Here is a 12,381-nt window from a genome sequence, read left to right as displayed (position 1 = left end):
AAGAATTAGGTTAGTACGTTTCGATGAAAATGGCTGGACCTTCATTTGGTCGCTCGTCATATACGGATTTTTTTCGTAGTGTTCGTTCAATGGTGGCGAGGCTTAGATCGCTCACCTCATACGAATGGTTTGCTCACTTGCCACAGAGAAAACAGACAAAAAACGCCCAAAGTCCCATCCGAGCGCCCATCCGTTAGTCCAATAAATTTGTTAGAATTTTCATATTCAGTGACTTGTATATTGGAAGAAGGAAAATTTAGTTGTTTTGTGGATATGTCAAATTACAACATGGTCACGTTGACCTTAGAGATCACAAGTAAATTACTAATTGGGGATAGATCATAAATTCAGAAAATTATATACATGGTGTACTTGTATATTCAGCAAATCCTGCATCGGTTCAATCCATCTTGGTTCTTAGTTTGTCTTTAGAGCATTCTCCTTTGCTTTCAGGTAAAGACATTCCTCTAATAGAGAATTATCTCGTCCACTGTTCTCATCTTCTCATCTGCCAACCAACCATAACCACAACTAACAACATATTTTAGTTCCCTTGTTTCTTCCGTTCTCCCATCCACCAAAATCTAGCTAATGATTTGAATGAAATATATGACAAGCAACGCATCTATAATTATGGAAAAAATCGGTGAAACTAAATCAGTGCCCCAGCTTTGCCACACCTGACTGGCAACTCTATCATAAGATTTTCATGAATTCATATTAGTACCAGTATAAAGGATTGATTGTCAATAAATATTGCGTCCTTCCTTTTCAATAAATTAGCAACCTGCAAAATCAAAGGCCAAAATCTTGCATGAATATAATCAAAAACATGTCTACTACGTGTCAGAACTATTGGTGGCGTCAACCTGAATATCTCTTAATAAAAACATCAAACCTCTTTCTGTCAACGAAACCTCTGTGCACACGACAATTCTGTGGCCGATCCCTGCCCGACAAACGATCCTGTGCCTGCTCTGATTTGCTTTTGGGCTCCTCTGTGAAAATTAGTAAGGTGATTTGCTCATATCTCCAATACAATTATCTAATCAAGCCATGGATACTTTGGAGGCACGTGTGCCCCTATTTTTTCCCAGGAATTTGTGTATACCTGGCATTGGAACGCTTGCCCAAGACGTTCTTGCATCCGGCCTCCTTGTCTGCCACCTCCGCGATCCGGGAGGGCAGCTCCTTGCGCTGCCTTTGCTTGACCCAACGCAACCGCTTTTCCTCCTAAGCAGTTCGCTCCTGAGGGCCTGGTCGCTGCGCCGTGGACGGAGAGCGAGGGGTCGAGGAGGAGAGGAATCAGCCGCTGGCCCCTTGCCTCGGTCGCGACCTAGCCTGATGCGAGGAAAGGAATGATGGAATATATGGACACTCGTGGAGTACAGGAAGCGCCATGGTAACTGACCTGTAATTATCCTCCACCAGCGTGCGCATCTAATGGCATTAAAGCACTGTGAATGGTATCAAATCGCCGGCGGGTGGTATCGAATCGACAGATATCGATCTGCAGCCCCCGGACACTGCGCATCTAGATCAGACCCGAAGGGCAGTCAGCATGCGACGCTGTCGGTCGCGTCGGTCGGACCCCAGGCGCGGTGGCCATGGGAATCACTCGACGCCGTCGGCCGCCACGCCACACGACTGCTGCGTCCGTGCGCGAACGAGAAAACAAGGCCGTGTAGAGGCCTATGCACGGGACTAGGGATCAGTGGGCCCATTAGGCCCAATTACATACCAGATGCTCAAAAATGTCGCCAGAGCAGCGGCCCAACACAGGTACGGCTCGTTCTTAACAAACGGGGAATGAGCAAGCGCAGGATTGAAAGAAATCGGACGGCCGAAAATGCCTATAACTGAAGATCCAACGGCTGCGAACGCTAATGGCCTGAGATGGTTGGATTAGTGCTCAGTTTTAATATCTCTAAATGTGCATTTCATCTGGACAGTGTCGTGCATCAGTGGCGGATCCAGGATTTGAAGTTACCCGGGGCGGACTTTAGAAGAAACAAATAATCAAAGCCACGGTACAATCAAATAAGACAATCAAGAAAATTAATTGGCCAATACTATGCATTTAGGCAAGATGATCAACGCAGTGAATTGTTCAGGGTTGTTTCATTCTAAAGGACTAAGCCAATAATATATACTACAAAAAATCATATGAAGTCTAACTTAAACCCTCAACCCTAAAAAAGTCTAACTTAGACTCTTGCTGGCTGAATCTTCCTACAACATCTAATTGTAATTAATATCAGTATTCAACTTTTAAGAATTAGGTCCATGTGACAATAAATAAATAAAAATGATAGAACAGAAGATGAGAAAATTACTGGAGGGCAAAAGGACCTGCTCTTTGCTGCTTCTGTTGGTTGCTCTCTTGCAGTTTTAAGCAGGACGTTGGGCCGTGGCGGTGACGAATGGCACGAGAAATCGGTGGCCTCCCCTCCCTTCTCCTCCATCAAACACCATCCATTGGAAGAACTGGGGAACCCCGCAGTGTCTCGTCAAGGTCAAGGAGGCGAGGCAACAATGGAGGGGGGCGGCGTAATCATGTAGCGCGGTTGATCTGTTTCGATCGCTAGGAATTGGGAACGTCAAAGGCTGCGTTTCTTTTAGAACGGCAAATGCTTCAAAGGCTGCCTAAGGAAAAGGAATGGGCTGCGTACAGAAAAAGAATGGGTATTCTCGTGTTCTATTGGGCCTTACTCATTGGCCCGTCTCTTTAACGAAGCGTTCTCTTCTCTTTTCATCTTCCTGTTCGAAGCGTTTTCTATCTTCTTCTCTGTAGCATGCACAGAAACCTACAGCAGGAAGCTCCCCTCGCCTCCCATGGTGGCCAGGACTGTCCAAAGCATTAGGGGGTACCATGGGTTCCCAAAATTTACCCGGGGCGGCCGCCCCTACACGACCCCACGCTGGATCCGCCCCTGTCGTGCATGTTGCACTCGTCTGCAATAAAATTGAAGACCTTGTTAGTAAATAAACTAACACAGCCACCGGCCCAATTGCGCGGGCAACATATTTAATGATTTTAATATTTTTTCAAAATAATTTTGAGAAATTACATCGATATTAGATACAATGTTTGGTTGTTTATTCTTCTAAAAATGTTACATATATTGATCATCAACATGACAGGCAGGCCGCACACGTGATCCGGTGCTGCACCCGCAACGCAGGATCCGGCTGGCGCGAGCGAACCTGACACGACGCACGCCCCCACGTGCAAGCCGACATATGGGCACTAGGCACGCCCTACCTGTTGCAACTAGACCAGCCTGGCGCGAGGCGAGGACGCCGACAGGCGCGTTCGGGCATGCTTTCGCACATGGAGAAACGTGCTACAGGGCACTCACGGGCGTGCCCGCCGCCGCCCAACGACGGTGACAATGGGTGCGCCCCCACGGTCGACCCGTCATGGATTGCCCAGTCGGGTCACACGGACACGTGCCACCCATGCAGATTGGATGGCATGCATAGCCCTTGAGAAACCACCATGTCACGCTAGCCGGAAACAAACGGCGCGGAGGCTTTCTTCGCCCTCGAAGCGCCTAGGGAGGCGGGTACGCCGGGATCCTTTAGAGGAGTAATATGTGAAACAATGTTCTTGAAAGTTCAATGAAAAATGCTTTTTTGACACAAATTCGTTCGATCTAAGTGATTATTGTTTTGGGTCGGGGTGCATGGATACTTTTTTTACTCTCTCTAGGTAGGCACTTTTGACCGATTTGATGTCACTCATCCTCAGTTGGCCTATATGTTGGTTCGTAAATTATTTAAGGGAAATGATTCCCTTCAACCGGCAGATTTCTTGGATCTCATCTGTTGCCTCGCTCGCACAACACGTGTCCCACGTGAGAAGGCGCTGACTCCTGGCAATTTTTTTGGCAACTTGTGCAACATCACCAATGTTGCAGAAGTTTCTTCCATAACATTAGCTATATTGCAAAAAGACGAAGACGAAAAAACAAAATATGCAACAAAGCCTGCTACTAAAAAAATCCGCAATAAAACCTGAGTTGCAAAAAAAATTGCAAAAAGATGAAGACAAAAAAAACAATTCTGCAACAAAGCCTTTGTTGCAAAAAAAACTGCAACAAGACCTTAGTTGCAAAAAAAATTATGCAACAAGACTTTGTTGCAGAAATTTTCTGCAACACTACTTATGTTGCAATGATGGAGGGCGCTGATGCACTAGATCAGATGGCCCACGATCCGGCCGATCTTTTAAAAAAATCAGCCGGTGGACACGTAGCAATCCCAATGATTGGGATCATCCGACATTAGCGATGAGTGCGGCTGTCGCCTCCGTGGATGTTGGATCTGATTTTAATCAATGTATTACCTAGACTAGGTTTCGAAACCGAGCCGTTGTTGCGCTTTTCCCCACCGCACCAACTGATGTGTTCTGGGATCTGGATCTAGATCCCATAAGAGCAGTGGCCACTCGTCCACCTCCCGAGCTCCCCGTCAAGGCGACGCTTCCTCGTGCTGCTTCGACCGCTGCCACCAACGCCTCCTCGTTCCGCTTCGACCGCCGCCACCGATGCTCGCCGCTAGCATAGGCGCCGCCGCCGCCCTCCTCCACCATGAACGTCGGCCATCGCGGTGCGCACGAACTCAAGTTGCATCTGCCGTCCTGGGGAAGAATCGGCGTCCGCGTCTACCGCGAGGGGTTGTGTCAATTGTTGCCCTACCGTCTCGAGGGAGTTAGCCTTTCTTTTGGCTGACGTGGTCGTTGCTTGTTGCTCGCTACAGCGAACTTCTGCAACAAGGTCTTTGTTGCACAACAAGAAAGTAACAAGACATTTGTTGCAAAAAAAGGCAGCCTGGTGCATGTAGCTCCCGCTTGTGCATGGTTCGGGAAGGGTCCGACCACTTTGGGTCTATAGCATACAACCTTTCCCAACATTTCTGTAAGAGGTTGTTTCCAGGACTTGAACCCGTGACCTCATGGTAACAAGACCTCTGTTGCAAAACAAATTAAATTGCAACAAGACATCAATTGCCAAAGAAATTGCAACAAGATCTCTGTTGCAAAAAAACACTATAACAAGACATCTATTGCATATCCTAAAAAAAAGATATCTATTGAAAAATAATCTGCAACTTGACCTATATTGCAAAAATTTCCGCAACATAAACCGTGTTGTGAAAATTTCGGCAACACGACATGTGTTGCTGTGGTAGAAGATGATCCTCCACTGCTCAATCTATCAGATCCAACAGCTCACGATCCACCGGCCTGTAGCAGCGCGCATCTAGTATTTTGGTTTAACGTGAATCAAAATCAGGTTCGTAGGGACTTACATCTCTTCCTCTCTTCCACTTTTCTATTTTTTCTTTTGTTTGAAATGGAATACCTTGCATTCCAAAATTACGGCTGGCCGACTACATCAGCGGCCACAGCAACGTTTACAACGGATGGGAGGTGAGCCAACCATACATGCTGGTCACCATAAGCACCACTTCTCCCTATAGCTGCCAGCTCATGTGCTGGAACATTACAAGTGCGGGGACAGTGGATAATACTCCATTCACTAATACCCAACTGAAGAAGATACCTTGTCTCCCGGAAAACAACACCAAGAGGTGACCGGTCGAACATTTTTGATTACATAGCTCGGACCAGACCCAGGCAGTCAGTCTCAAAACCAACCTTACCCATCCCATAGTTTCCAGCCAGCTGGATACCCCTGATAAGAGCGTACGCCTCAGCATGCAAAGCCTCACTCATATAGTCAAGTTTACCCGCTGCGGCAAAAATGACATCTCCTGTATGGTCACGCGCAATGCAGCCCCAGCCTGCAAGCTGATTGGAACCGTCAAAGGCTCCATCAATATTAATCTTCACTGTATCCACCTTTGGCCCTTTCCACACTGGTTTTCAGAACACCTGCTGTTGTTTCCTTTCCGGCTTCATACAGAACTGGCGCCATTCGGCTACATGCCTGGTCATTAGAAATTTAAGTTCTTCTACTGACGCCCGGGTCTGTTTATGATTAGCTTTATTTCGCTCAGTCCACCACAACCATAGAAGGCAAATACACTTTAACTTTTCATCTTCAGGCAGAGAGAACAAGGCTTGTAGCAGCTGACGCGGAGTAGGACAGGTAAGGAGCATCAGCCGGAATTCCTCAAGGCCATAGGCACGCCACATTTTCCTTACTTCCTTGCATCGTAGAAAGAGATGGCCACCGTCCTCTGGCAATCTAGAGCATATGATGCAGCTAGCGTCTAGCTCCACCCCTAATCTTTCGAGATTTCTAAGCATAGGGTGGCTGTTGTGGGCGAACCTCCACATAAAATGATGTACCTTGCCCGGGCAGTGTACCTTCCAGAGATCAGTCCAGAACCTCTTATCTTTCAAGACTCCAGCAGTGCTTTCTCCCACTGGTCGGTGACTCTCTCTATTCTGAATTCCAGTACAACTCTCAATCCTTTGTTGGAAAGTAACGCTGCTTTACCTGCCACGCTATCAAAAAAGGAAAAGAATTGTGTCTTGACGTTTTCTAAAAGAAAATAACATAGGATAAGTTACAGCAATGAAAAAATAAGGAACCTAATTAATACTTCCCATAACGTTTTCGCTGCTAAAACTGGGACTCGCCTCCATCCATTGAATCTTTTTCATATAAAGCTACTTGTGTTGTTCCTCTCTTCCTCACTCAACCGAGGAATCACACCAAAACACAATGCTCGTCAGAGTGCCTCCTTCACCGAGGTGAGAAGCTTCATGCAAGACTGTGTCGTCTGGTATGTTTTCTTTATCTCGTCCATCCAACTATTCATCTCGCTAGTACCGCCCTCCTTCCCTTTTCTTACCCCAATTTGTCTCCAGATACAATGGGAAATAGTCATGGCGCTGGCAGGATGCCACCGTTGTAATCTATCTATGCCATCTTCCTCCTCCATATGTACCATGGTAAATTATCTCGCCTATAAGTGTCCTTTTCCCATCTTTTTTACTTGTTGCCTAAGAAGATCATTAACAACAGTGGTGCAGCATAGGTTGTTCAATCCGCCGCTTCGGGAAGCACTTCCCTTGTTTTTTGTATCTTGGTTGGGCCAAATGGGCGAAATTTTACCTTATTTTTTGATTCATATCTGACCAAAGTTTGAAGAGATTTCACACTTCTTCAGCTTTACTGAATCATTTCAGAATACATGTGCCCCTGTAATATTTTCATCAAAGTATAAATATTTTGGTATGTCGTGTAATTTACAAAAAAGAAGTAATATTCTATTCAAAAGAAGAACGCTGTTTAGCTACCAAATGTTTACTAACATTTACCTCTTTTTAGTCACGACACTAACAATCAAACACCTTGCAGAACATATGTGGCATGACCGTCCTCGACGACTTGCCTGAGTCGGTCATCATCCAAGAGATACTCGTTAGGTTACCGGTAGAGGACATCCTCAGGTGTCGTGTTGTCCGCAAGTCGTGGCGTCATGCCACAACCACCAAGGAGTTCCTCCTCGCGCACCACCACCACCAACCGTCACTCCCAGTCATTGACCTTATCAAGAGTGATGGCCATGTGTTTGACCATCATCTCTCTGTATTTTTTCACAATAGTCCTGGTGCCGCAAGTCGCAAGCTCAATTATCGGATCATACTCCGTTCTCGCAACACCCGTCCCTACGAGGACAACCTAGTGATCCATGCTGTATGTGATGGGCTCCTTATAATCTCCTTCCATGATCGTGAGGGACTTTTTGAAATTTGCAATGCAAGTACTCACCAACGTGCTCCTCTACCACTGCTCCGTGAACAAGACCTACAAGGTAGAAGGGTTCGCATTGCCGGATTATACCAACATCGCCCATCTGGAGGATATCAGGTGCTTTACTCAATCTGGACAAGGAACGTGGATCTTTTCACTTTCACAGTTGCGTTCTACATCATTGCAGTGGGAGCTAACGAACCGAGGCCTATCGAACAACCGCCATTGCAACAAGTATTAATGGGTGGACTCACATGTTCTGACAATACATCGGTCCTCTACCGTGACAACCTTCATTGGTTATTACGACGGCAATATATTAGCAATGGACCCAGCAACATAATGATATTCAACACTGCGGCTGAGACATTTCGGTGGTTGTCCCATCCTCCCCGACAGTACCCTTGGATGTCACTGTTGGAGTTGGAAGGAGCGCTTTCTATGTGCAGTAGTCATGACGGAATCATTATAGATATCTATGTTATGCATGACTACGAAGATGAGGTATGGACCCTCATTTACAGTATTAACATGATGGCATTGGAGGGATTGCCGCCACTCAATTTAAGGGCGAGAACTGTACGGAAGATTGCTGCACTTAATGAGTGTGAGATGCTGATCGAGTTTCCAGGATGTGTTCTGCACTGTGACACTGGTGGTAAGTTTCTTGGAAAGATGGAGTGGAATGAAGACGAAGACAACCACATGCATATTACTCCATTTCACTTTCAGGAGAACATTTGTCAACTTCCTTTCTTTGCAACGCAAGATTATGATGCCTGGGCGGTGCTAAAAGGAGATGACGAGAGGAACTATTCCATATGGCCATAGAATGCACTGCTTCTTTTATTTATCATGAACTGAAGTTCTACTTTGATGTTCCTCTAAGTGTTTGGTGTCCGGTCGTTCTTATTTAGAGTAATGCCGCCGGGGACCGGGTATGCCTGGTTGGTCTGAGCTTTTTATATGAACTCGAAATTTTGGTTCGAGAATTCAATGCATCAGTCATATATGCTACAATATGTTGCAAACTATGAATAACTTCTACAGAATTATGGCACATTTCATCATTTGCTTTCATCATAGACTATTTTGCCTTCGCGAGAAGTACAGAGTCCTTGCATGCAACCTAAAATTCCCATTGTGCTCTGGAGCACATGTTCATTTCCATTGTTGAACTAGCACCGGTGAAGTGCTAATGCGAAGACTTATGTAGGAGTATCTGGTTAAATTAGTTTGCATCACCCAAATATATATATACAAGGACCGAATTCAACCGGCATGCAAAGAAATGTATTACCTCCGTTCCGAATTATAAGATGTTTTGGATATCTCAATATGGACTAGATACAGACCGAAACAAGTGAACAAACATACCAAAACGCGTTTATACATCCGTTTTAGGAAAAAGTTAGAACATCTTATAATTTGGAACAGGGCCGGGCTCATAGTGGTGCCAAATGTGCGGCCCGCACAGGGCCCATAATTTTGAGGGGCCCCAAATTTTTTATATAGGCATAGTATTTCTAAAAAAAATGCCAAGGCTCTGCCATACTGGGCCGCTCGGCGCTGGAGTTGGGCCGAGTCGAGGCCGTCGAGCGCTGGTGCCTCGATCGCTCGATGGAAAAAGGATCGCTCGATGTTCTCAGAAAAAGGAAACTGCTCGGTCTAAAAACAAGGGATCGTTCCAGCAGTCGATCGGGATCGCCTCGATCTGAAACCGCATTATCGCAAGCTGTCCCGTCCGCGGCGCAACATGAAACGAGATCGTCTCGTCGGTTGTCGCCTTCGCCTCATCAGAGCGATCAGAATCGAGCTGCTGTCGTTGCCTTCGTAGCTGCCTCTCCCAATTTTCTGGGATCGATACTTCAGTCTGCTGCAATTCTTTCGCCGTTGCTACAGGAAACGAGATCGCCTCATCGAACCTATCCATGACCGACTGACCGACTCCAGCCTCCAGGTGCTTAGCGAATCCTCCTTCCCGATTAGTTTCGGTTCCTACTCCTAATTCCTAATTTCCTAATTATTTTCGTAGGAATCACTACTTCGTTACAGATTGGTTCTTACCTCCTTGGTTAAAGATCACAGTCTAGTAGTTCAACCGGACAAGACCCAAAACTAGGTGAGTTAGACGGTTCGTTTAATTGCAAAATATGAACGCATGATATTCAATTGATATATAATATTGTATAACTTCTATTCATCTTTTTTATCTTGTGTTTCAATAATACAGATTTGAGTCATCATGAGAAAAAAATCAGCCTGGTCCATATAAGCGCAAGAGAAAAGAAAGAACAGAATCTAATTAGTACATCTTATATTATACACTAAATAAAAAAATTCTGCGAGATACATATACATTATAATTGCTTGTTAGTTCATTTTTATAGCAAGATAGGGCCCCATTTTTTAGTTTCGCACAGGGCCCCGGATTTTGCCGGCCCGGCGCTGATTTGGAACGAAGGGAGTAGATCCGTTCAGAGATTCTCATGAGCTGATTTCGAAACGCAACATAGTATACTAACTGAAACGCAAGAGATATGAACTACAATAGAGTAATGGATCTGTCCAAACTGCCATTGGGACAGTAAATTTGTTGATACACTTCCTTGCGGGGGTGGTAGAAAGTAAGGATAGAACAACGAAAATGGTAGCAACAAACCTAAAGAGTAGTAGAGACAAACAGAAATTGCTCCCAAAAACAGAACACAAATCTTATCTGCTACTCAGCACAGCTAAAGTTATCTTCACACATCAGGAATGACATAGGCAAATTAGTAACAGGTTTGAATATTTTAATGAAAAGACGATATACCACGAGGAACTACAATACAAGATGTGCCCAGTTTAAGAGCATGCCATACTATTTTAGCATCATAAAGAATAATTTATGTTTTTCATGTCCTGTCACTTGTATGAATCAATTGATAAGGTGCACTTGAAAACTTCAAATCATTCTCGGGGTAAAAAAAGAAAACTTCAAATCATTATAGGGATACATCCAATGCTAAAAATTTCAAGTACTCAGCCGAGATTAGGAGCAAACTTAGTGTCCTATGGAGCTCACCATACTCAGCCGAACAGCAACAATCCATTAAGCAGTACACATTGGAGCTGGACGAGCTCCTGTTGAGAGAGCAACTAGTGTGGTGACAAAGGTTGAGAGCCACTTATTTGAGAGGGGGAGACCGGAATACAATCCATTAAACTTGATCCAGCTGGTATTGCACTTCCTGGTGTAGTGGAGAAAGAGATAATTTTCTTCTTAAAACAGGATCTGTCATTTTTTCGTCTCCTGATCCTTATTGTACTGGCTGAGTCATATCTCCAATATTGCCTAAAGCCTGATCCATGTTGATAGGAACACATACACATTGGGTGCAGCCTGTTGTGGCCTTGTGGATGCATATCAATTTTTTAGGAACTACCTTCCCTAGGACTCAAAACCTTGACCCACCATGTATCAAATCATTGCCTAACATTTGTTTTCTTTATCTTGTCCATCCAACTATTCATTTCGCTAGTATCACCCTCCATGCCTTTCCTTACCTCAATTTGTTTCCAGATACAATGGAAAACAGTCATGGCGCTGGCAGGATGCCACCATTGTAATCTATCTATGCCATCTTCCTCCTCCATGTATGCACCATGGTAAATTATCTCGCCTATAAGTGTCCTTTTCCCACCTTTTTTAATTGTTGCCTAAGAAGACCATTAACAACGGTGGTGCAGCATTGGTTGTTCAATCCGCCGCTTCGGGAAACACTTCCCAAGTTTTTGTATATTGGTTGGGCCAAAGGGGCTAAATTTTACTTATTGTTGATACGTATCTGACCAAAGTTTGAAGAGATTTCACACTTTTTCAGCTTTATTGAATCAGTTCAGAATACATGTGCCCCTGTAATATTTTCATCAAAGTATAACTATGTTGGTATGTAGTGTAATTTACAAAAAATAATAATATTCTATTCAAAAGAACAACCCCTGTTTAGATACCAAATACATACTAACCTTCGCCTCTTTTGAGTCACAACACAAACAATCAAACACCTTGCAGAACATCTGTTGCATGACAATCCTCGATGCCTTGCCTAAGTCGGTCATCATCCAAGAGATACTTGCCAGGTTGCCGGTAGAGGACATCCTCTGGTGTTGTGTTGTCCGCAAGTCATGGCATCATGCCACCACCACCAAGGACTTGTGCACCACCAGCAGCAGCCTTCGCTCCCAGTCATTGACCTTATCAAGAGTGATGGACATGTGTTTGACCACCACCTTTCTGTATTTTGTCATACTAGTCGCGGTGCCGCAAATCATAATCTATTTTTTCGGACAATCCTCCGGCATCCCAACACCCGTCCCTACGAAGACAACCTGGTGATCCATGTTGTATGTGTTGGCCTCCTTATAATTTCCTTCAATGACCGGGAGGGACTTTTTGAAGTTTGCAATCCAAGTACTCGCGAGCGTGCTCCTTTGATGTTGCTTGATGAACAAGACCTACAAATTAGAAGGGTCCGTATTGCTGGATTATTACCGACATCGCCCATCTGGAGGATACTAGGTGCTTTACTCAATCTGGACAAGAAGAAAGGTGCTTGTCATTGGTATATTTCCCACTATTCTTTCAGTATGTCATTCTCCT

This window comes from Triticum aestivum, chromosome 2B (assembly GCF_018294505.1).
Source record: "Triticum aestivum cultivar Chinese Spring chromosome 2B, IWGSC CS RefSeq v2.1, whole genome shotgun sequence".
In the NCBI taxonomy this organism is placed as follows: domain Eukaryota; kingdom Viridiplantae; phylum Streptophyta; class Magnoliopsida; order Poales; family Poaceae; genus Triticum; species Triticum aestivum.
The sequence above is the reverse complement of the archived record's forward strand: the minus strand, read 5'-3'. Positions refer to the sequence as shown.